Below are 12,996 nucleotides of genomic sequence, written 5' to 3' on the forward strand. Positions count from 1 at the left end.
TGATCACCACCTTCATTCTAAAATTCCTTTGTAATGTGAGTCAGGAAAACTTCTCTGATATCTAAGCCACCTGAAGTTTGGTTTTTCATTACCAGCAGTCAAAATTATTCAAACAATCTCAAAAATATTACCAGATATAGGTATAGATATAGAAGATATAAATGTCTTATTAGTAGTACAGTGTCTGTCTACCTCTCCATAGCGTATCATTATTTGTTTGAGGAAAGGAGAAAACAAAAATTATCTTGATAAAAAGGGGGCATAACATTTTTAAAAAGATTTTTAAGTTCCTTTTTATGGCTAAATGATATTCCATTGTATGGCCATACTACATTTTGTTTATCCATTTATCAGTTTAATGGAGATTTTGATTGTTTCCATATTTTTTGAAATAACAGACCCAGAAATTAAAAAGAAAAAATAAATAAATAAATAAATAAAGTCTTTTTTAAAAAAAAGAATACAACTTAAACTCAACTGTCTCCAGAATGGGACAAAACAGAATGGGGAACAAAAAGCACTTCAATTTGATCTAAAATGTTTTATATTTTTAATTAAAAGAAGATCAAAAGCAAATATAATAAAATGCTAACGGACATTGGAGAAAAAAAGAAATAATGCTGCTGTGCATATGAGTAAGTTTAATGTGAGCATTCTGTGTTTAGAAGTTAGAAATAGAGACACAGAAATAACAGACCCAGAAATTAAAAAGAAAAAAAATAAATAAAGTCATTAAAAAAAAAGAATACAACTTAAAGTCAACTGTCTCTGGAATGGGACAAAACAGAACGGGGAACAAAAAGGATTTCGATTTGATCTAAAATGTTTTATATTTTTAATTAAAAAAGATCAAAAGCAAATATAATAAATGCTAATGGACATTGGAAAAAAAAGAAATAATGCTGTTGTGCATATAAGTAAGTTTAGTGTGAACATTCTGTTTTCAATTCTTTTGAGTATATACCTAGGAGTGAACTAACTGTGTCATATGGTAAGTATATGCATATATGCAACTAAAGGCAGTTCCTTTTTTGAGGAACTGCCAGTTTTCCTCAGTAGCTTCACTATTTTATACTCCAACTAGTAATATATGAAGCATCCAGTTTCTCTACATCTCCTCCAATATTTATTATTTTTCATTGTCTCAATTATACCCAACCTAATGGGTGTGAAATATGCAAAATATAGATAAACTTTGAAAAAATTTGCTAAGTGAAAGAAGCTCGACACAAAAGGCCACATTTCATATGATTCTATTTACATTTTAAAATGTCCAGAATAGGTGAATCTACAGAGATAGAAAGTAGATTAGTGGTTTCTGGAGACTGGAGGGAAGACAGAATTGAGAGTGACTGCCAACAGTTGAGAGGTTTCTTTTCGGTAATAAAAATATTCTGGAATTGAATAGCGGCAATTGTTGCACAATCTTATGAATATACTAAAAGTTACTGAGTTAGATCCTTTAAAGTAGTTATGTGAAATTTTATATTACGTAAATACTTCAATAAAAGTGACGAAGAATCAAGCATACAATGTGGAATAAAAAGTAAAGGAAAGATTCCCTCCGCATTCCCAGTATTCTCTGTAGGGAAAGAAGACAGAGATAAGAAAGAAATATAGCAAGATTTGACTCATGATCATATTTCTGAGTTTCAAAAGTTCACAATGGAGAAATTATTTGCTACACTCTGATTGAAACCCTGGTGGAAGATCAGAAGAATGATGGCTACTCATCAATAGTAAAGTCCTCAACGTGCCCTGATACAGCAGGGATCTTGGTGATTCCACAAAGAGACTTGGGGGGCAGTGACTCTCTCAGGGGCTGGATGGAGAAGATGATTAAGACTCACGGGTACCCAGAGTCCCACTAAGATGTAAAAGGAAGCCAATTTGGCCAGAGTGACATAGGCCCTGCTCAAGCCTGGAGAGAAACCAGACTGTGAAACGTATATCTCAGTCTCAATGCCAAATTTATCTCTTAATATTCAAGCTAAGTACATAAACAACATAGAAAGTTATAACATGAATGTCATCAGAATATAGAATGACCATTTGATCAAGGGACCTTGTCTTAACTAGAGTAGCAAGTAGCAAGAGGACAATCACAGATATGAAAAACTGGTAAAAAAGCCTTTTTTATTTAATATTCACATCTTGAGGACAGATTGACATCAATAAATTAAGCTAATTTTTTTCTTTCTCCATCTCTCATCCTCATCACTAGGAAATGGACTTCAGGGTTGATAAAGGAGATTGGTAAACCTCCCTTACTCCCTTAGATATCAACTAGGGGAAGAACAGGGAATGGGATGAGTTCTGAAAGACTAAGAATAGGTCCAAAAGAGAATGAATTACTTTACCTGTCTATTCAGCTTATGGTTCTGGACCAAATCTATTCTTCTCTAGTATCTGCATTCCACTGAGTTGGAACTAACTCCCTGTCCAGTGAAGTCACATTGGTAGCTTGAAGTCAACCACCATCCTTTCTGAACACAGATACTATTTTGGGTAAAAGAAAGTTTATGGAGAATAAAACTGACCACTTAACCCAAAACATATTGAGTATTCCAAAGAAATAAGGTATTAGCTTGAAATTATCTATATCTAAACTATCTATACTGAAAACTCTTATTTTTTTATTTCCCTTGCTTCTTCAGCTCATGAGAAAAATTGGAGAAATTTTATCAAATAAGCTATCTTTTCATTGTCCATCTAAGGACATTCTGAGTGTTTTTTCAGCTATAAGCAAAGAAATAAATGTCACATTCAAGGTGTTTAATAAAATATGTAAACAAACAACTACTGCTGGCAAAAAGAAATACAGAATGTTGTTTGCTACTTTCTGAACCAAGAGAAACATGTAAAAAGTACTTGAGGGAGGAACACTGATGCAACCATAAACAGATGATGGTCCTGACACTAGTATATCTGTGTAAAAGAGGATTTTTTTCATTTCATTATAGTTATAAATACTCACTAAATACGTGTTCTATATGGAATGAATCTACTTGTTTTGTAAAATAAAAATTATTACATTTTATATTTTTTTATTTTCTGATACTGAGAACTCACCTCCATTACTAAATGCTCAAGTGTGTTTCTTCTGTAGACACATGAGGCATCAGATGGTTTTCATTTATTTACTATAATTTTATATTAAAATTTATATTTAATCATAAAGTCTTTTCTATTAATTCTTCCATTATTGTCAAATTATTTTATTGTAGTATAAATATAATAAAAACGGACAGTCATGGAAGAAGAATGAATAAGGATGCAATACACACACACACACACACACACACACACACACACACACACAGGAATATCATTCAGCCATGAAAAAGAAGGAAATTCTGCTATCTGCAACAATGAGGATGAACCTGAAGGACATTATGCTAAATGAAATAAGCCAGGCAGAGAAGGACAAATACTGTAGGATTCCATTTACATATGGACTCCAGAAAGAAGGAAGAGAAGAGGAGGGGAGGAAGGAAGAGAGGGGAGGGGCAGAGGAGGGGAGAGAAGGATGAGAAGAGAAGAGAAAGAGTTGAACTCTTTTTTTTATTTAAAGATTTTTATTTATTTATTTGAGAAAAAGAGAGCCCATGAGAGTGGGGAGGGTCAGAGGGAGAAGCAGACTCCCCGCTGAGCAGGGAGCCCGATGCGGGACTCGATCCTGGGACTCCAGGATCATGACCTGAGCCGAAGGCAGTCGCTTAACCAACTGAGCCACCCAGACGCCCGAAAGAGTTGAACTCTTAGTGGTGGTTACCAGGGGCTGGTGGAGGTAGAAGAAATGGGGAGATGCTGGCCAAAGGGTACAAAATTGCAGTTAAGTAGAATGAGTAAGTCCAGAGATCTAATGTATAGGCATGATGACTATACTTAATAACACTGAATTAAACATTGTAAATATACTCAGAGAGCAGATTTCAGGTGCACTCATCACATGCACAAAAAAATCGTAACTATGTGAGGAGTTCATATGTTAATTAGCTTGACTGCCCTAATTACTGTGATGTGAATACATCATGTTGTACACTTTAAATATATTCAATTTTTATTTATTTATTTTTAAAGATTTTATTTATTTATCTGACTGAGAGAGTGGGAGAGCACAAGCAGGGAGAACAGTAGAGGGAGAGGGAAAAGCAGGCTCCCTGCCAAGCAGGGAGCCTGATGCAGAGCTTGATCCCAGGACCCTGAGATCATGACCTGAGCCAAAGGCAGAGGCTTAACCATCTGAGCCACCCAGGCACCCAATATATTCAATTTTTATTAAAACATAAATGAGATAAATAAATGAACAGTCCATCAAAATTCTATCAAAAATGTAAGGTGGATACTTCTATGGAGATCATCAAAAACTATCCAATAAATTTGCATAAATGTTTCATTGTTTGCACTCATAGGTTAATATTTGGTGATAAACTAAATATTAAGACCAAAGATATACAGTATAAAATCATTTCAGAAAAATGAGCGGACAGGAACAACATCAAAAGTAAATTTCCCACGTATATACTGAACTACCTACATATTGCTTTTTTAAAAAGTTGTATTACTTGGTGTCTTATAAAAAACAGACTGACTTAAAAGCTGCTCTAATAGACAGCTATTTTTTTTTTTTACCTCAAAATGATTTCCTGGAATGGCATTTCTGTGTACCCATTCAATAATAACTTCACTGCCAACAACAAAAGTGTAAACAATATATAATAGAAAAGTTTTTCCTGCATATGTTTTAAACACATCCTCATTATTTGTCTAATATCCTCTATATGTTGTTGATACTGTAATAATAAACTAAATCTTTTTCTTTCTTTATTCTATAATATTCCACCCTCCAAAATATGACTGTTTATTGCACTAAATATTACCTTGTTTCATCTCATCTCTCAAAAGAATCATTTGCTCTGTTTTCTCCAGTCCTTTAATTTTCAGAACACGATGAATTAGATCAGCCTTTTTCATTGTATTTTCTGGCTTCTCATTTTGTATGGCAGCAAGTTTCAGCAAATAATCTCATGTTCCTGCCTACGGGCAACTAAATTGCAAAATAAAAAAAATTGTCTTTAAAATTAAGTAATGGGGGCACCTGGGTGGCTCAGTCGTTAAGCGTCTGCCTTTGGCTCAGGTCATGATCCCAGGGTCCTGGGATCGAGCCCCATATCAGGCTCCTTGCTCCGTCAGGAGCCTGCTTCTCCCTCTCCCTCTGCCTGCCTGCCACTCCCCCTGCTTGTGCACTCTCTCTCTCTGTCAAATAAATAAATAAAATCTTTAAAATAAATAAATAAATAAATAAAGTAGCAATATTTGAGTCATCTCTTCAGCAATGTCTTAATAACTTTATTTCCTACATTTGCACATATCATTGATCTATCCAAATAATCTAAAATAAACAAATACAATGACTGTTTTTATATATGGCAGATAGATTTACACATTTTTATCTGTTTGAGATACTCATGTAGAAAGGTCCATTTCTACACTTGATCATAATTAACCAAAAAAAAAAAAAAAGGACTGAAAGATTTTAATGGCCAGAAATTTAGAGGATCACTTGATTAATTCTGCTCTGAACCAAAAATTCTTTTTTTTTAAGATTTTATTTATTTATTTGACAGAGAGATAGAGAGAGAGCACAAGTAGGCAGAGAGGCAGGCAGAGGCAGAGGGAAAAGCAGGCTCCCCGCTGAGCAGGGAGCCCGATGTGGGGCTCAATCCCAGGACCCTGGGATCATGACCTGAGCTGAAGGCAGACGCTTAATGACTGAGCCATCCAGGCGCCCATGAACCAAAAATTCTTGTGCAATTCACAATAAAAGAAAGGGGGAGAAAATAAACATAAAAAGCAAAAAATAAAAAATAAAACAGAAATATCAGTGTTAGAAATGTGCTCCAATTAATAAAATACAATAATTAATAAAAGTTGTCATATTTAATTTAAAATCCTATTGCTATGAATAATACAGAATATATCTTTGTCCTCAGAAATACTAATGTTAGAAATATGAGTAATATGCTTAAAAAATATTTGCACCAAATTGTTTTATGGATCATCTATCTTACCATTTGAAAACAATCTCGATTTTCTTTATACCATTAAAATTAAAGATGAAAATCTAAGCAAGTATAAAAACATTCTATCTAAATTTCCTACTTCCCCCTTGCTTCTCTTGGGACATAACATCTACAGAGTAATTTATTTATTTTTTTCAATTTTGTCTGAGGGCATTTTGTTTGAGATTTCTGCTTCTTTTTTTTTTAACTGAAGAATAGTTGACATACAATACTGTTAGATTCAGGGTACCTGGGTGGCTCAGCTGGTTAAGCGACTGCCTTCAGCTCAGCTCATGATCTGGAGTCCCGGGATCGAGTCCCGCATCGGGCTCCCTGCTCAGCGAGGAGCCTGCTTCTCCCTCTAACCCTCCCCCCTCTCATGTACTCTCTCTCTCTCTCTTTCTCACTCTCTCAAAATAAATAAATAAATCTTTAAAAAAAACAATATTGTTAAGTTCAGGTGTATGACATAATGATTTGTCATTATGAAATGCTCACCATACAAAGTTATTACAATATTATTGACTATATTCTCTATGCTCTACTTTATATCCCTATGACTTATTTATAACTAGAAGTTAAATTTCTTAATAGAGTGATTAGATAAAAAATCTAATATTTCAATTTTATTATTACTATTTTTAAGATTTATTTATTTATTTTAGAGAAAGAAAGACAGAGTATGCACAAATGAGTTGAGGAACAGAGGGAGAGGGAGAGAAGCAGACTTCTCACTGAGTGGGGAGCCTGACACAGGGCTCAATCCCACGACCCTGAGATCATGACCTGAGCAGAAATCAAGAGTCGGACACTTAACTGACTGAGCCACCCAGGCGCCCCTTAGATTTTAATATTTAATGTTACTAAGTTTTACATTTTACCATTCCTAATTTATATTTTCATTCTATCCCTTTTTTATATTGTGGCATAATGTACATGAAATGAAATATACACATCTTAAATGCATAGTCACGTGAATTTTGATAAACTACAAACACCCATGTAATACACACATTTATCAACATCTTGAATATTTCCAACATTCCAGAAAAATTCACCATGCCTCTTCCCAGTCAATATCTGCTACATGTTCTACAACAGAAAAAATATTATGGTTAATTATAACATATTAATTTTGCCTGGTCTAGAACTTCATATGAATGGAATTCTTAAGTACATTATGTATTTGTGCCTGAATTCTTTCACACAGCATAATATTTTGAGTATATCATTATTTGTATTAGTTGTTTCTCCCCGCACCCCCTTATTTAATCACTGTGTAGTGTTCTATTGTATTTTTATAACATAACTATAAACTTTCCTGTTGAGGGGCACTTGTTGTCTTCCCACTTTTGACAAAATGAATTAAGCTGCTTGACATTCTTCTTGCACATTCATATACATATGTGTGTTGCTGATAAATTAATATATATGAATAAATTTTTATATAAATATAGGCTGTCAATCTTTATATTTTTGTGTATTAGAATTTCAATATGGTTTTAATTTCATTTCCCTTATGATTACAAAATTGATGTGTGCTTTTTCAATGGTTTCTTGGTCATTCACAGATCTACATTTCTGAAATACCTGTTCAAGTCTTTTGGCCATCTTTTATTTTGGTATTGATTTTTGTTCTACTTTTTCTGTCAACTGCTGAATACTGCTGAAATCCTAAATGTTATGTTAACTCTGGATTTCTCAGTATTTTTCTTCAGTTCTGTTTATTTTTGTTTTATGTCTTTGGAAGCTCCCTGATTAGGTGCACACCCATTTTAAAATTATTGATGGATTGATGGATTTTTGATAAATTGATATTTTTTTCCTATGAAATACCTTTGTTTATTTCTGGGAATATTCATTATCCTGTTTTCTTTGAATGTTACTTACATAGTTATTTTAGCTTTTAATGATTAATATTTGTAAATCTTTTTCTATTCTTTTTAAAATATCTTTGTCTCATATTAATGTATGCCTCTTTTCAACAACATAAAGCTGGGTCTTTTATATTCAGTGTAACAGTATCTGTCTTATTTGAAGAGTTTATTCCACTTACATTTATTATAATTTTCTTATGAGTGGATAGAAGCCAATCTTCTATTTCTTTTCTATTTGCCTTCCTTGTTATTCATTACTTTCTCTTCTTTTCCTAACACAGAATTCAAGAAGATATTCTAGGTGAAGTGAGGAAACTGTGGGCTCACTTTACTTCCCTTTTTCAGGGATCAAAATCATGCCCAGCCTCTTTTCCATGTCTAAATGTAGTTACTACATACGTTCTTCCAGTTTTATATTTGTTTATGAAATAAATACTAGTCCATACCAATTACCTTATCATGGCTGATAGTGTTAGTCTGAATAATGTAGCTATTTTTTATGTGAATACCCTTTTAAAATTTGTCTAATTGATATTTTCATATAACTAATTTTTTGCTTTATTTTTAAATCTTTTTTTCTTTCCCTAATTTCACGTTGTCTCTTTATCTTCTATATACTTTTTCGTTTGTAATGTTTTCATTTTGCCTTTTTAAACTGTATACTTAATTCCTTTATTTTTAGCCTTTCTTTGATAATTAAATATTTCAGGCATTCCTTCAAGGAGTGTTTTAGCCCTACAGCAATAGTTTAACATAAAACTTTCCCTTTTTTGGTCACTTACAGTTAATTACAGTAATTTCCTTTTAACTTCTGGCTATTTAATAAGGTTTCTAATTTTTAGTAAGAGTTTTAAAATTCTGCTTTGTTTTTGTTACATTATGGTCAAAGAAAAAATATATACGTGTGTGTGTGTGTATAATGTATAGATATACATATATAAGGACTTAACTTTTTTTAAAGCAGTTTTAGGTTCACATCAAAATGGACGGGAAGGTACAGAGATTTCCCATATAACCTCTGTCCTAACACATGTAAAGCCTTCCCTATTATACCAAGGTAGCATATTTGTTAAAATTGATAAACCTATATTGATACTCATATTCACTCAAAGTCCACAGTTTACATTATGATTCACTCTTGGTGTTGTATATTCTATACGCTTGGATAATTGTGTGATGGCATATATCATTATTATATCACAGAATATTTTCTCTATGTATGATATTATTATATGATAGAAATTCATACATAGAGTATTTTCTCTATGTATGATATTATTATATCATAGAAATTTTCAATGCCCTAAAAATCTTCTGTGCTCTGCCTATTCATTCCTCCCACTCCTTCTCCAACCCCTGGCCACCACTAATCGTTTTTACTGTCTCCATAGTTTTGATTTTTACAGAATGTTATATTGTTATATAGTATTTAGTCTTTTCAGATTGCTTCTTTCAGTTAGTAATATGCATTTAAGGTTCCTCCATGTCTTTTCATGGTTTGACAACTCAATTCTTTTTTTTTTTTGACAACTCAGTTCTTTTTATCATTGAATAATATTCCATTGATTGTCTGTACCACAATATATTTATCCATTCACCTACTGGAGGACATCTTGGTTGTTTCCATGTTTTGGCAATTATGAACAGAGCTGCTATAAACAACCATGTAAAGTTTTTGTGTGAACATTAATCTTCAACTTCTTTGAGTAAAAACCAAGGAATGGAACAGCTAGATTGTATAGTAAAAGTATATTTGGTTTTGGAAGAAGCCACCAAACTTTTTTCCAATGTGACTGTATCATTTTTGCATTTCAACCAACAATGAATAAGAGTTCCTGTTGCTCCACATTCTTGCCAGCATTTGATGGAGACTGTGTTTCAAATTTTGGCCGTTCTAATAGGTATGTAGTTGTATGTCATTGTTTTAATTTGCATTTTCCTGACGACATAGGTTGTGGAGCATCTTTTCTTATGCTTATTTGCCTTCTGTACAACTTATTTGATGAGGTGTATATTAAGGTCTTTGTCCTAGTTTTAATCAGGTTGGTTGTTTTCTTATTGTTGAGTTATTTTAAAAGTTCTTTATTTTGGTAATAGTCTACCAAATGCGCCTTTTGCAAATACTTTTTCGCAGTATCTGGCTTCTTGACATTGTCTTCTGCAGGGCAGAAGTTTTTAATTTTAATGAAGTACGGCTTATCAATTATTTTTCTTAGTGTTATATCTAAATAGTCATAATGATATTCAAGGTCATCTATGTTTTTTTCCTGTCTTACCTTCAACAAGTTTCATAGTTTTGCTTTTTAAATTCAGGTCTGTGATCCACTTTTTAGTTCATTTTTCTGTAGGGTGCAGAGTCTATAGATTCATTTTTTGCATGTGGATGTCTAGTTGTTCCAGCACCATTTGTTGAAGAAACTATGTTCCATTCTTTGCTCCATTTGATCACTTTTGCTTCTTTGTAAAAAATCAGTTGACTATATTATTTCTAGGCTCTCTATTCTGTTCCATTGATTTGTATGTTTATTCTTGAAACAATATAACACTGTATGGATTACTGTAGCTTTAAAATAAATCTTGAAGTTAGGAAGTGTCAGTTATCCAACTTTGTTCTTCTCCCTCAATATTGAGTTGGTTTTTGCCTCTCCAAATAAACTTTAGAATCAGTTTGTCAATATCCACAAAGTAACTTTCTGGGATTGCACTGAATCTATCGAGCAAGTTGGCAAGAACTGGTATCTTGACAATGTTGAGCCTTCCAATCCATGAGTATAAAATATCTCACCATTTATTTAGTTCTTTGATTTCATTCATCAAAGTTTTGTAGTTTTCCTTATATATATCTTGTACATATTTTGTTTTGATTTTTACTTAAGTACTTCTTTATTGGAAATAGTAGTGTACATGATACTGTGTTTTTAATTTCAAATTTCACTTGGTCATTGACAATATATAGGATAATATTTGACTTCTGCATATTAACTTTGTACCTGCAACCTTGCTCTATATGTTATTAGTTCCAGGAGTTTTTTGTTGATTTTATTATGTACATAGGTGATCATGTCATCTATGAACAATGATGGCTTTACGTCTTCCCTCCCCAACTGAATACGTTTTCTTTTCTTCTCCTGTTGCATTAGCTAGAACTTCCAGTACAATACTGAAAAGCAGTGCTAAGAGTGATGAGAGGCAAGGATGTCTTGTACCTGATCTTAATATGAAAACCTCAAGTTTGTCACCATTAAGTATAATGCTGGCTACAGGTTTTCTATATATATTCTTTACAAAGTTGAGGAAGTTCCTGTCTATTCATAGTTTACTGGGAGTTTTTATCATGAATGGATATTGGATTTTATCAAATGCTTTTTCTGTGTCTATTGTTATGATCTATGAAGAAATAATTGCAATGTCTCCTGGAGACTAATTCCTTCCATCTTGTTTTTATATAAATCCATTAGAAAAAATAACTAAATGGAAGAGTGAGAAAAGGATATTCATAGGCAGGACACAGAAAAATTACAAAATTAAAGAAAATAAAGTTTTTCCACATATAGGAAAATGCTGTGTCTCACTCATAATCTAAAGAATATGTGAAATAAAATCACAAAGTTCTATGTTTTACCTTTCAGAGTAAAATTTACACACATTTGGCAAAACCAAGTGTTTACTCAGATATGAGAAAATAGGCACTAGTATTCCTTTTGTCATCAGTGTCAAATGTGGCAAACATTTTGGAAGCTGATTTGGAAATCACTAGTGATTCATCAATCTAGGAAGATGCACTACTTTGTCATGATATAAAGGAAAGGATATTTATGGTAGCATCATTTCAATATCATCAATTTGTAGGTAAAGTAAATCTGTCTAAATAGGACTAATTACATTAACCATAGTACAGTTTTAAGTTGGCATACTGTATAAACTTTGAAGTAAATGATTCACATCTATCTGTTCTGATGCGAAAATTTCATAAAATACGTTGGTAACTGGAAATCAGGTGACACAATAACATGTATAGTATTTTGTTTTAAAATTTTAACATGCAGATGTATACACATTTCTGATTGAAAAGATCGGTGAGTTGATAGGGGAATTGTATTTATTCTATTTTTTGGTCTAAATTATTTTATTCCACTTTTTACTAAACTTCTACTAATCTTATAGTAAACTGTGATCTTTAATTTAAATCTATTTAATTTTATATTACTAAGTAATTTCAAGGTTGGGGTAAGGACTAATTGAATGCTTATGTCAACTTAGTTCCCAGTTCAAGAGCTGAACTCTCATGGTTTATTCATTTAAGAACCCATAATATGAGAAGCAAAAGAGTAGCAGGAAAATATTTTTTCCTCAGATAAATCACAAAAGTCATGACATTTGTTGGCAAACATGTAAAGATAAAGAAAGTATACACATAGAAGAGCATCAAAGACTGCTTCCCCCCCCACAAGGAATATATTCCAATTTCCTATCAAACATTATGTGAAAATAAATGGAAACAGAACTGTAAAGACTTGGGAATATGAAGCTGTATATGTTATTTATTATGAAGAATACAGAGTGACATCATTAACAAAGATAATAGCAAGCCATAAAGAAGAGGAGATTATACAATCTGAGTCTTTGGATCATGTCCCTTCTCTTTATCCTTCCTCTACAGTGAGGAATACAATGTATACATACAGAAATGACTCATAGTTTTGAATATAAACTGAGTAGATCCTGGCTCTTGGAAACAATGTTAGTAAATGACTCAAAGATGGGGATGAGGAAGTTGAAGTAAAAATAAGAATGCTTATCAAAACTTATATATAATACCTTGAATTTAGTTTAAAAATTGCTAAAATCATGCAGAAAAGAAAGTTTCAAAACTCTGCCTTGAAATGGGCAGAAGACATGAACAGACATTTTTCCAAAGAAGACATCCAAATGGCCAACAGACACATGAAAAAGTGCTCAACATCGCTGGGCATCAGGGAAATCCATCAAAACCTCAATGAGATACCACCTCACACCAGTCAGAATGGCTAGAATTAACAAGTCAGGAAATGACA

This window comes from Zalophus californianus, chromosome 5 (assembly GCF_009762305.2).
Source record: "Zalophus californianus isolate mZalCal1 chromosome 5, mZalCal1.pri.v2, whole genome shotgun sequence".
NCBI classification, from domain to species: Eukaryota; Metazoa; Chordata; class Mammalia; order Carnivora; family Otariidae; genus Zalophus; species Zalophus californianus.